A 12,854-nucleotide genomic window follows, 5' to 3' on the forward strand; every position below is an offset into this window, starting at 1 on the left:
GTGCTAGGCTATAGAATGCCTGGGCCTAGCGTGGTGTATTGCCATGCTAGAATGGACTGACCAACATAATGTGTGTGTCAGGCATGGTAACAACCCCCCAAGGGGACAGTGTGTGAGAGCAGCTGGCAGAGAAACAGCTGGAGCACGAGTGGAATGGGAAGGCACAGGAACTGGTAGCCATGGATTCATTTTTTATTTTTACTGCAACAATTCTGAAACTCACTTTGTAGACCAGGCTGTCCTCAAATCAGAGATCTGCCTGCTTCTGCCTCCATAATGCTAGGAATAAAGCAAAGTGCCTGGCTAAACTTGTCATTTTTTTTGTAACGACCTTTCCTCAAAGACTACTTTAACCAAAAGATGGGAAGAACTGAAAGAAAATTTTAAAAGAAAAAATGACTTGGAAGGTCAGACACTCCAACTAAGGTCTGTAAAATGATCTCATTGACCTAGGATCACAAAGCCAGGGAGAATTTAGTTCTATGATGAAAATCTTAATGCTTCCAAGAGAAGCAAGAGTAGCCCATATTTTTTACAGGAAAGGAACAAAAAGGCAACAGGATGTCCTGTCCTGGGAGATAACAATGAAGAGAATCATGGGACATGTATGTGCAGGCTGTGCACTAGTAGCAAGGATGGGGCAGATACTTAGGCAAGTCAGTGCTGACAGTGGGACAAAAGCCACTCTAACGCAGCAAGAAAGAACCAGCCTCAGGGCTCCAGGAAGTGATGGAAACAAACACAGGAGCAGTGTTAGAATCAAGGTTAGGCACGCATGTGATCTTGCTAATTCACACTGATTCATGAGCCACTCTTGGTGATTTGAACAGAGCCACATTTCAGTCAAATTTTATAATTGGCTCCTATTTACTTCTGCATGGAAACCATGCACACCAAGCTTGGGAGGGAAGAGAACATGCTGAGGTAAAATATGAAGGACTAACGAAACGTGGTCTTGTTTTGGTAGATGTGCCCTTTTTATTTATTGGACTCTTCTTTTCTCCTAAGCCATTTGACTCATGTGATTTAGAGGCATTTTTAAAGAACAAAAGGAAACGGAAAAACACCTGCTGTACACTTTGCCCAAAGAAGAAACTACTAAATTTTAGTGTGGGAGGAGAAACTTAGCAGTTGCCAAACCTGAGGCTCTCATCATTTATATATAAATAAGGAAACACTGAGTCCCGAAGAGGGTATAATGAGGACGTTTTGGAGCACGTCTTCTTAAGCCTAGAGAGATACTTAGATGATAAGCAAACACAGAGAACACACCGGTTCAGAGATGCATCCTGAGAGTCCTCGCACAGTCCGTGACATTCTTCTCATGGTCCCACTTTGAAGAGAGCCACAGCTAAGTGCACACTGAAGAGTGGGCTATCTTTACCCACTCTGGGGATCTGCCAGTCTTCACTGAATTATAATCTTTTACCATTTTATGGAAAACTGTACATACTTCAAGTCATGTTGACTTTGATGAGAGACGCTCAAATTCTGTCTCAGACCCATACCCATTTGAAAATGAACTTACTTTCCTAGACATTTCTTCAACATTAAAACTGCTTTGGTAATAACAAATTGGCAGCTGTATAAAATTCAAGATAATATGAAAATATTTTATATATTCCTGGAAAGGCTACTTAGCTGGTTTCTTTAGGAAAAAAAAAACAGAACTTTAAACTACAATGAGTGAATCGGGTGACTGTCATTTTTATATGTCTTAAACGTGGGTATTCCTAAGAATCTCTAAGAAAGAAAAGTGCATTGATAATGGGAAAGTTATTGTGAGTGGATTACTTCCAATGCCAATCTGGACTTCCCAAAACTGATCACCTGGCTCCTGTGTTTTCGTTTGTTCATGCTGTCCTGCACACGTCAGGGTTGTATTTTACAGGAGATATTTGGGTGCTCGTTATAAACTGGCTTCATGTTAAGTGGTTTTGTTAAACTGCATGCTAAGGTTCCAAGCATGTTTGAGAAAGGTAAAATACATCTGCGGCTTAGGGTGTTTCCTGATTCTGTGGGATTATCTCGGTTGTAACTCAATTATAAGTTGAGGGGGAGAACCTGTACTCTCACAGAATGACAAAGAAGCTGACTCTGCTGAAGCTGAAACTCTTGAGAAACCTTTACAGTGGGAATGAGGGGTGCCAAGGGGTTATAGCAATTCTTCACAAAGGTTGATTGATGACCTAAAAGTAGCCATATGTAATGGCTTAGAACCGCTATACAGGAAGATGGTAACTTATCCTCACGGAGATAGGATCATGCCATGCACAATGAGTTTGACACAGTTTGAAGAGATGGAGTATTTGACTACTTTTGGAGGAAAATCATGGGCAGATATTCAGTTGTATTGTGCCTGCCTGTCAACTATCCTTAAGCACTTCAGTTCACACAGATTCCTTTAAGAATGACCTCTTCTTAGTGGACAGTCACTCTGACAATCACTTGATGAGGATACACAACTCTACCTTCAGCTGATCTCTTCCACTCTCACCTTTGGTCCTTGCTAGGGCCACAGGCAGAGGTGGACATCAGGATCTATAGCAGGGTGCACATCCACACAGGGCTGAGAAGGCAGGGAAAGGAGGCGAGACCAGGGACTGTTTGATTTCTAAACCCTCACTCCATTTTAGGAAACCAGCTACATCTGGAGCAGTTCCTCTTTCTCCTGAGTACTGCAGTAATTGTCACTCTATGCCCTGTCCAGTCCTTGGCTATTGCAAGTAAAGTCTTTGTTTTCTCACTGCAATGGCCAATTAAGTAGACAGAAATAAAACCAGAATTCTAGCATTTTCCTAGAAACATTAGCTCTCTCCTGCATTTGCTGTAATGACAATATCAGCAGATATTTTAGAAAAACAGTGTGTGTTAAAGACATCAGAAGAGTGGAGTTGGATTAAAGCATCACTGAGTGTTTGGAAGTAACCTCAGCCTCTCTCTTGACCTCAGTGAATGTTGCCTTGGGGTATTTTCGGCCAGGCCTTCTGCTAGACATGAGTAACCCTGGGCCATAGGCTCCAGTGCTTGGTTTTATAACTCTGCCTTAGTCTTTAGTGTCTCATATCCTTCTGTCCAGTGAGGTCTATCTTTTCCTGATTTTGTATTACTCAAGGTTGAACCCGTGGACTCTGGTGTCCTAGACACATACCCATCACAGCACCAGCAAGAGTTCTGTTGTTTACATTATAAAGGAACAATCAGTTGGATAAAAGGCAGTTAAGAGTTAAAAGCATAGGTCCTTTAGCATGTGAAAAACAGTGAGGTGGGAGAGAATCTGGGTGTTGCCCTGAGGTGAGGATATACATTAACTTTACCTCCATCCTGGGGGAGGGGAGGGAGAAGTTCTTCCTGAATACTGGACTGAATACGTGAATATTCACCCGAGGACTTGGTTTATTAATATCTATTTTTATTACTCTTTGTCATGTGTGTACATGTGGGTATAAGAATATGAGTGCAGGTGAGGGCAGAGGCAGCGTATCCCCTGAAGTCACAGTTAAAGATCACTGTGATCTGCCTCTACCACATGGATCCTGAGACGTGAGTTCTGATCCTCCGGAAGAACAGCAAGTGCTCTACACTGTGAAGCCATCTCTCCAGTCCCATTAACCTTTTCTTAATAAGTGCTTTCAGATGTCCTGAGTGAGTAACAGAAACTTTATTCACTAACATGACTTGTTGCTTAAGGCTACTTCTATTAAGACCAGTTAGGTTGCAGAATTGAGGAAGCAAATGATGTAAATTTTCAGGGCCATTTCACTATGAATGAGAATTGGGTTTAGGATAATAGATAGTTAATAAGTCAGTGATGTTATATTTGTTACTGTAACATAAATTGAGGTATTTGATGGCCAAGGAGTCCAGAGGACATTGGAGTCCCTAGTGCTGGAATCAGAGGCAGCTGGGAGCTGCCTGACATGGTTGCTGAGAACCAAGCTCAGGTTCTCTAAATGGCAGTGTGTGCTTTCTGTCGCTGAGCCATCTCTCCATGTACTGTTGTTAGTAATCGTAGCATCCACTTTCCACTTTCTAGTCATTTCTAGGAGACAAATGTCTTTGCTTTATTATGCTTTGTTCAAGTAACCAACATGGAAACGAAATGCAATAGTCTTAAGACAAGAGAGGGAATTAGGGCTTTATGTGTTTTAATGGAGTCCATTACAGTCAATAATTACTTTATGCTAGTTGTGGTGGTTTGAATATGCTTGGCCCATGAGAAGTGTTACAATCAGAAAGTGAGGAGGTGCATTACTGTGGGGGGTACGCTTTGAGGGCTCCTGACGATCAAGTTCTGCCCTCTCTAGGAGATAGTCTTTCTTGGCTACAGTTGGATTAAGATGCAGAACTCTCAGCTCCTTCTCCAGCACCATATATGCCTGTATGCTGCCATGCTTCCTGCCAAGATAATAATAGACTGAATCTCTGAAACTAAGCTAACCCCCATTAAATGTTGTTCCTTATAAAAGTTGCCTTGCTCATGGTTTCTCCTCACAGTAATAAAACCCAAACTAAGACAGAAATAAAAATTTTTTTAAAAAAATTTGTAACAAATTAGTAAGCCAATAATGGTGTTTACATTTTCCTAAGTATCTCATTTCAAATGAACTATCATTCATCTCCTTTGTAGATCTTGACTATACAGATGTTTCTTGACATATGATGAGGTTGTACTCCTAAACTCCTAAACTGAAAACAGTTCAAGTCAGAATGTGTTGACTACACAGATTGCCATAGTAGCTCGAGAGCATGGTGCCCCATGAAGTGAGTACATCACTTTTCCTGGAGACAGCTTGGAGCTTATCCCTGGGGAAGTTAACTCCATCTCCTAGCAATCCTCCTTTCATGGTACCATGTCCACTGGTTCTGCAATTACTTATCAACGTCGTCGTCGTCGTCGTCGTCATCGTCGTCCATCATCCATCATCCATCATCTTATTTGTGCAGCCATTTCTAGGACAGACTCTCCTATAGCTGACTTCCTGGTCCTCTGGCTCTTACAGTCTTTCTGCCCCCTCTTCCATAGACCACAGATACAGGAACTGTGATGCACTTGGGGCTGGGCTTTCCTCTGAGTTATGGTTCTCTATGATGGTTTCTGTTGTAATGGGGAGGCTTCTTTGGCGAGGAGGGAGAACTTTTCCAAGAAAGGTGGCTCATGCTCAGAGAGACGTGTATTTATTCTTATTGCATATGTCCATGTGATGTGAGTGTGAGAGTGTGGGTGTGGGTGTGTCTGAGCCATGGCATGCACATGAAGGTCAGAGTGCAGCTTTGGGAATAGACGATCTCTTCCCACTGTGAACGCTATTGACTGATCTCAGCCCCAGGCTTGTGCTACAAGTGCTTTTACTTGCTCAGACGGTTTGATGACCCTTTCTATTTTTTAATTCCAATTTTTGATGTGGTCATTTTGTGGTCAGTACATTTCTGAAGGCAAATTTGTGATTGTTTGAGATAGATTCTAAGGTCTTAACCAGTTGTTTATTTAATTTGATGATATGTGAGGCAGAAAGTGTACCTCACCTGCTGACTACATGATGTTGCATGGACAAATAGCCTTGGATTACAGTTCAGTTAGTGCATATGGTTTAAGAATAGTCACTTAATATCTGATGAATTGCAGTAGCTTTTAGTAGCACCACTTATTAATATGCATTTAGTTTCAGTTAAATATTTATGAGACTTTTTTTTAACTGAATCCATTTAGACTTTTGCCGATAGCTCTGATGAGGTAGATAGTATCAGAGTAATGTCACTGAATAGAACCATGCAAGCTAGGAAAATATTTTTAGACACGTATATAGTATGACAAAATGGTGGATGGAAGGCATCGGAAAGCAATCAAAATGGCTGATACTTGAGAGGCCAAACCCTGGGAACAAGGAAGCCCATTAAGAGGGACACCCTGTGCTTACAGTTTGCTTTTGCTTTTGTTTCTGTTCTCCGCATGTTGCAGTTCTCAGAGTCTTGGCTGATGAACAATAGAAACAGCACTCTGGACTACGCACCAGACTTTCTCTCCTAAACAGGGAAGTTCAAATCTACCAAGGAACCAAGGCTAGAGATACAAGAAGAAAGTCCAGATAAAAGAGAACTACAGTGCCATTTGGCACTGCTAAAGCCACTTGTGCCTGAAGTGGAAGGCTAGGAAACTGGAGAGAAAGCAGCTGCCTGGAAGGTGAAGAATTCAAGACTCTCATAGGACTGAGAAGTGAGGAGATGACAACCAGGAACTGCAGGAAGGAATGGTTTCTAGAAGAAACAAAAAGACTTTTGTCCGAGTTTATTCCCAAGAGGTGGCATAACCAGGTTAACCATCACAAAGCCTGAAGACAGATTCTACGGATCAAGTTAGGATAGGCCCACACCTTTGAAAGGAAAACTAAGTTGTACTGTGGTGAAGAAATTCAAACATTTCTCTTCAGAGGTTGTACATTGACTGCTGGCTGTGGGAATTTATACTGCAAAAGCCTTTCTTGAGCCTGTGTTTGCTTTAACCATTTGCATTTCAGTGATGTGGGGTGGAGGCTCTACTCTTGTCCTTCCTCTTTATCTGCAGTCACAGAACAAGACATGCCTAACTTTATAAATCACTTGCTTGAACTTTAAGGAACAATGACACACAAGAGCTGTGTGTCAGGTGCCAAGGACAGATGGACCTATGAGGTGTGGGTGAAAGGTCAGGGAGAGCCAGTCCTCTAATGCTAGACTTGAACACCAAGACTGTAAGTCTGTCTCCATTCATTGGTTAATTTACAGTATTCTACATTTATAAAATACTACATAGCTTGTAAATTATATATATAATTGACATATTATATATAAATACATATAAATACATAACTTAGGGCTATAATCAGCACCCATTTAGAAAACAGACAACTAGAACTTAGAGCTCAGAGTTGTCAAATTGATGAATAGAATTACTGTTATAGGGCTGGAGAGATGGCTCAGCAGTTAAGAGTACTGACTGCTCTTCCACAGGTTCTGAGTTCAATTCCCAAGCAACCACATGGTGGCTCACAACCATCTGTAATGGGATCTGATGCCCTTTCCTGGTGTGTCTGAAGACAGCAACAGTGTACTTATATATAATAAATAAATAAATTAAAAAAATTACCATTACAGGACTAGAGTATATGACTCAACAGAAAATTTGCCTAGGCTGCCTAAAACTCTGGGTTTGAGCCTGAGGACCCAGTGACAGTTTTACACTCGTTCTAGAGAACCCGACAGTCAAACATTAAATGTAACTGAAAAATATGTGTTTAGAAAAACTATTTATATAAAAAACCCTTCCCCATACTAGAATTTGAACAATATAAAAAATAATAAAATTTTAGATCCTGAGAAAATATACATTAAAAATAAGAGAAAGAATATGACTGACTACATATAATCCAGTCTCATACATTACTGCTTGCTCTGTTTTCAAAAAACTCATACATACAAACAAACAAACAACAACAAAACCAACCAAAAAACAAACAACCAAACAAACCAGTTTTAAAGAGACATTCGCACCTTGGTTACTGCAAATCTGGTAGGCTTGCAGTTTGGGGTGTCCCGGTATGCTAGGAGTTTTCCAGGTAAACCCTCATGGACCATGCTACATAGTGAAAGTCAATTTTAAAAGTGGGTATAGAGGGCCCAGGATTAAAAAGGCAGGAAAAACAAACTAAATGATCATATGGGGACAAGTGGAGGCATGAGAAAATGAGGCACTTGTTTTGGAAGGTCAGAGTCAGCTTCAGGAAGTACAGTCTGGGGGCTGGGGATTTAGCTCAGTGGTAGAGCGCTTACCTAGGAAGCGCAAGGCCCTGGGTTCGGTCCCCAGCTCCGGAAAAAAAGAACCAAAAAAAAAAAAAAAAAAAGGAAGTACAGTCTGTGTGCCACAGGTGACAAGATCCTGCTACACCGTTGGATGTTCTTGCTGGCAGATCAGAATCAAATGATCATGCTGGGAAAAACAAGTTCCAGCAAAAGTATGAATCCTGCAGTTTTCTGAGAAGGTGTCGTTCCTTGTCAAAAGGAGTAAGAAGTTCACATAAACAGACATTTCGTCAGACCATATGTTACCAAACCCTGGAGAGCTCTGTGAGAGTGAGAGAGGAACTTAAAATACACCTGCTCCTCCCAACTTCTGTGTATCCGTTTGCAAAGTTACAGAGGGTCGGGGAGCTCTGAAGAGTGCATAAGGCATTCATTAGACTCTCTGAATCTTACTCTACAAAGCAAATGTAGTTCTTTCTTTCCCCCTCCCCCAGTGAACTTGATGTCGCTCTGGGATAAATCAGTGAAGAGTCCCAGCCTCCCTGGCTTCTACATGTTTATCCAGGGTTTTCTGGGAAGGCTGCCTTTTCACTCTTCATGAATAGTTCATGTGCTAAGTCTCTAATGGAAACAAAATGACATTTCTTGTTACAGTTGGCTTTTTGGCTATCCAAAGGCACTGGTGAAGGGAGTGTCTTGAAACAATTAGTTCTCTGTAACTGATTATTTTAACAATGCTCATTTCCCAAGAGCTGTTTATCCTCCAAAGAAAGCAGCTATGACTAATTGTGGATTGTATCTAGGCAGACACCTGCAGTGAACTACACTGGATGCTAACTGGAAATTCCAAATGTAGAGTGGGGGAGCATTTGATTTTGTAGTCCATTCGTTATTTTCTTCCCCTATCCAGTGAAGTTTAGACAGTGCAAGAAATATAGAAGAAAACCTGAAATAAATGATATATATCAGACTGATTCTGACTGGTTCTGATTAGACAGAGTCATATTGTATCATGGGGGTTCCCAGGCTAGTGAGACATTAGCCTTTTTGTGGCTAAAATCTGGGGATGTTTAGGAGATGTAAAGAAGCATGGGATAGATTCAGTGGGTTTGTACAGTAATGTTTCAGTATTTTAATGATTGATTAGGTTCTACTTGTGCCTCCCAGCCAAGAACCAGCCTGGTGATTATTCTCCCTCATTGTTAAACAAATTTGGATATACTTTGGCTAAAGTAATTTAAAAAAGCTGATCTATAAATAGTAGCATGAATCCACTAACAAATGACAAACTCATGCTGGAGAGATGACTCACAGGTTAAGAACACACACTGGTCTTTCAGAGGATCTGAGTTCAGTTCCCAGCATCCCTACTGGGTGGCTCAAAACTGCCTACAAGTCCACAGGCTTTGAACTTCTCCACACATGGCCTTGCTGCTCAACTAGAGAGAAGAGGGCGTTACAAGTCTTGTCTCTCAGCTGCAGCTGTCTCTCAATCACTGGGTTTTCTCCAGCTAGCAGGGCATGTCTCTTCTCAGAGAAGCCCTCTGCACTGCTCTTCGTGCCTCAGCCTGATCTTACACCAGAGCCTGTTTTCAGTTATCAATCTCTCCCTTTCTGGTTCTTTCCACAAAGCTCAAAATTCTGTGTGAACCAACCTTATCTCAAACTCTGATCTTTTTGTTTGTTTGTTTTTGTATTTTTCTAAACAAGGGGAGAGCTTGAATGTAGTCCCCCACTGCCACAAATTATGTAGTCAAGTTTCTTGAATTTGGGGGAAATCACAGGGCTCAGCCAGAGTGCAATGGATAAGCCTCACCCTGGGAAAACCCCTTTTGTGATCATGGCATCCCTCCCCTCCCCTCTTTTGCACGGAGCCATATTGGATTTGGGCCTAGCCGCTTTTTGACTGCATGGCTCAAAGTGGCTAGGTGACTTTGGGCTGTTTGGCCACAGAGACTCACCCCTAAGATGACTGCCATAAGTCTTAAGATTGTTGAATGAAAGCCTCTCCCATGAATTTACGGCACAGGAAGATAACATTCAAGGGATGCCTCAGCTCCCTTAGCAGATACCTGTTACCTCCTGAATCAACACCCAGTGTCTCCACCGCCTGACCTCATCGTCTACCGCCTGACCTCTTTGCCTCCAGCTATCACTGACTGTATCCGCACCTCCCTCTCCTCTGTGTTTCACAAAGGACACTCCCCCTACCTGAAAGCCTTAAAAGCTGTAACATTCACCCCAATAAATGAGACCTTGACAACAGAATCTTGCTTGGTCTCCTTCTTCTCTTCACCCCCATTTTGGCCCACAGGTAGAAAGCCTCTTCAGGACCCTGAATAACTGGGTCCCCGCTGGCGGGGACACTCTTTTTTTGTTTTGCTTTTTTTTTTTTTAAAAAAAAAACATTCTCCTTTAAAACTGTGGCTCCTAAAACATGAGTTCTGGATCACTCAAAAACTTTCCAGACATTTAAGTTTTCAGAGTTCACTCAGATATTATAACAGAGGCTGTGGCAGTGAGGCTCTGCCTATGGACAGCCCCCTTCATATAGTGGGTGGATTCTGAATGCACAGACAGGTTGTGGAGCCACCCACAAGGTCACATCGCTCCTATCTTCTCTTTCTGTTGTCTATTCACAGCCATGGAGTAGGTACCACTTCTTGTTGAAGCTCTCTTTTCTACAGTGACTCCAAACTCACAACCTGGTTCTCCACTGCTCCCTTCCACTGGCATCTCCATGTACCCACTCAAAAATGTCGCTGTAACTGCCAGTGTCTCCCAAACCTCACTGGCCCTACATCTTCTAAGAGTTGGGGTCTCCACGTCATCACAGAGAGGCAACCACATTCACTTATCAGTCAAATCAGGGATTTCTCAGCGATGCTCCTCCTTTGCACTCTATGTCTCATATTCAATCACTGAAACCTCAACAATTCTAAAGCCTGTCGCTACCCCTCACCGCAGCACTGTGCTAACACCCATAGATCCGATGACAACAGCCTGCCTGCTCACAGTGGCTCTTTTCAGTACTACGCTCTAAACACTTGCAGTGATTGTCTGAACAGGTAAGCACAGGCATATGAGCATGCCAACCACATCCAAGGGGGAAAAAAGGTTAACACTGGCAGTGAAATCATCGAGGCCAAACAACCAAAACATCCAAGGCTTCAGATTGGGTAAGGCTGACAGTGAGCACTGCAAGAGCATGGGCAACTGGTAGTTCTGTCAGCCTGCACTTTCTGTTTCCTCTCTTCCTCCTATTTCTTAATCTAGACAACACTGACCACTCTCCTTGTTTACAGCCTTGGCTAACCCTGCTTCCTCAGTCTGAAGTAGCCTGTTGACAGCCATACATTCTTCATTTGTCTAATGAGCATGAAGGGTGTTAAGGATTTAGTTATGGGCAATACAGCACACCATATATAAGGTGAAGACACCTACTCTACACAAGAGGCTTCTTCTTGGGGCTTGAAAAACACTACCGTGCACACAGTACTTTGTACGTCAGAAGTTCAGGTTTTCAATGTTTTTCAGTTTTTAAAGGTCTGCCGCAAATATTTAAAGATCTGAACCACACCTGTGTATCACTGGGCAGCTGCCAAATAAAATACATGTGAAAGTCTTGTGTAATAGTTTTTTTCTGAGATCAAAACATTCCATCTTGCCTGGGAGCTGCTTAAACAAGAGCTAAACGACTAAAAAATAGATTCAGGAAGTTCCTGAAACTGACCAGATTCACTAGGCCCTTCCCCCGCCATGGTAAACACAGCCAGGTGCTAAAAAGACTCTCAGACAAGACCAGCTTCCTGGAAGAAACAAAAACCCACTAAACTGCTTAGAGGAGGTTTAGAGCAGCTGAGGCACCTGCAGAGAACAGTCTGGAACCTGTTGAGCTACGTGTAGACTATGCAGTGTGCTCCAGGTTCCTGGCTATTGTGAGCTGTCACCCACGCTGGAGTTGGTCTTTTGAGTCATTTCTGCTCTTGTAAATAACTCCTCACCTATAGCCTTTAAGTAACCCCAATGAAACTCATTGGTTCACCTAGTTGGACTTTGGTGGCATCATCCTTTAGTCTGTCATGGTTTCCTATCTGGTGTGTGTTTCTTCTCCCCAGGAAAATTTTGTCATACAACAGCAGGCTATCAGTGTGGACCTTGAACTTAGTTCTGTGAGAATGTAGTTATCCAAAGTTGGCCTAATGCCCCACCTTTCTACTTAGAGTACATGCTGGTTCAGGCAGAGGGAAATGGTCCTTCAGCCCTCACAATACTCAGCATAAATGTCACCTACTATGGCATATCTTAAAGCTGATGGTTTACTCATTTCAATCATTGGTCCTACAGGGGTGTGGTGGTCCTTCTCTAGGTATTAACAGTGCCAGTGAACGTCTACTATGCGTACACAGAGGTGCCCATGTATTCTTGAGACTACAAACTTTTAGGTCACTTTGTAGCTTTTTCCTTCCAAAACAGATAATGTACTTAGATTAAATATCATCATATAGGCTGTATTCTGATTAAAGAATTTGCCTCCCCTTACTCTCATTCTGTTTTTAAGAATAGTTAGTGACCCATGGACCTCCTGTGTGTTAAATAAATGTTCTACCCCTGAATCATATTTCAGCTGCATGCTATAATTCTCATTGTATGTATCTATGCACATATTCATTTTATAAGATGATGAACAAAATAATTATATGTAAAAGCATTCTTGGTAATTTTAGTGAATTATTTTAGTCTAAGAGATTCTTTTTTCACTTTGCAAAATAAGAAAAATGTTTTCATTTGTTTCATTTGATAATTTTCAGGACGCAACATCTTTCCATTTCACAAAAGCACTAAAAAGTCTGCTTAAAATTTTGCTGTAGGTATATCCCTTAGTTATACTACCTAAGCATATTTGCAAAATTAATTTAAAATTGCCATTACTGAACTTGAGAAGGGGTAAAATAATTTTTTAGTCACTGAAATTGTCTTACATTAAGAGGAGACTGTTTAACCATCAATTTCCCTGCTCAGTTGAACTAATGTATAGATACATTATGCCCCATATATGTGGATCATTTCTCCATGGT

The 12,854-nt window shown here is 41.7% G+C and overlaps 1 protein-coding gene across 1 annotated transcript in view; it reads right to left on the reverse strand.

Moving 5' to 3' along the window:
- Positions 1-12,854, reverse strand: part of Adgrv1 (adhesion G protein-coupled receptor V1) — a 579,866-nt gene that overhangs the window by 51,307 nt on the left and 515,705 nt on the right. The window lies entirely within an intron of this gene.

The sequence above is a fragment of the Rattus norvegicus genome, chromosome 2 (assembly GCF_021556685.1).
Source record: "Rattus norvegicus strain SHRSP/BbbUtx chromosome 2, alternate assembly SHRSP_T2T, whole genome shotgun sequence".
NCBI classification, from domain to species: domain Eukaryota; kingdom Metazoa; phylum Chordata; class Mammalia; order Rodentia; family Muridae; genus Rattus; species Rattus norvegicus.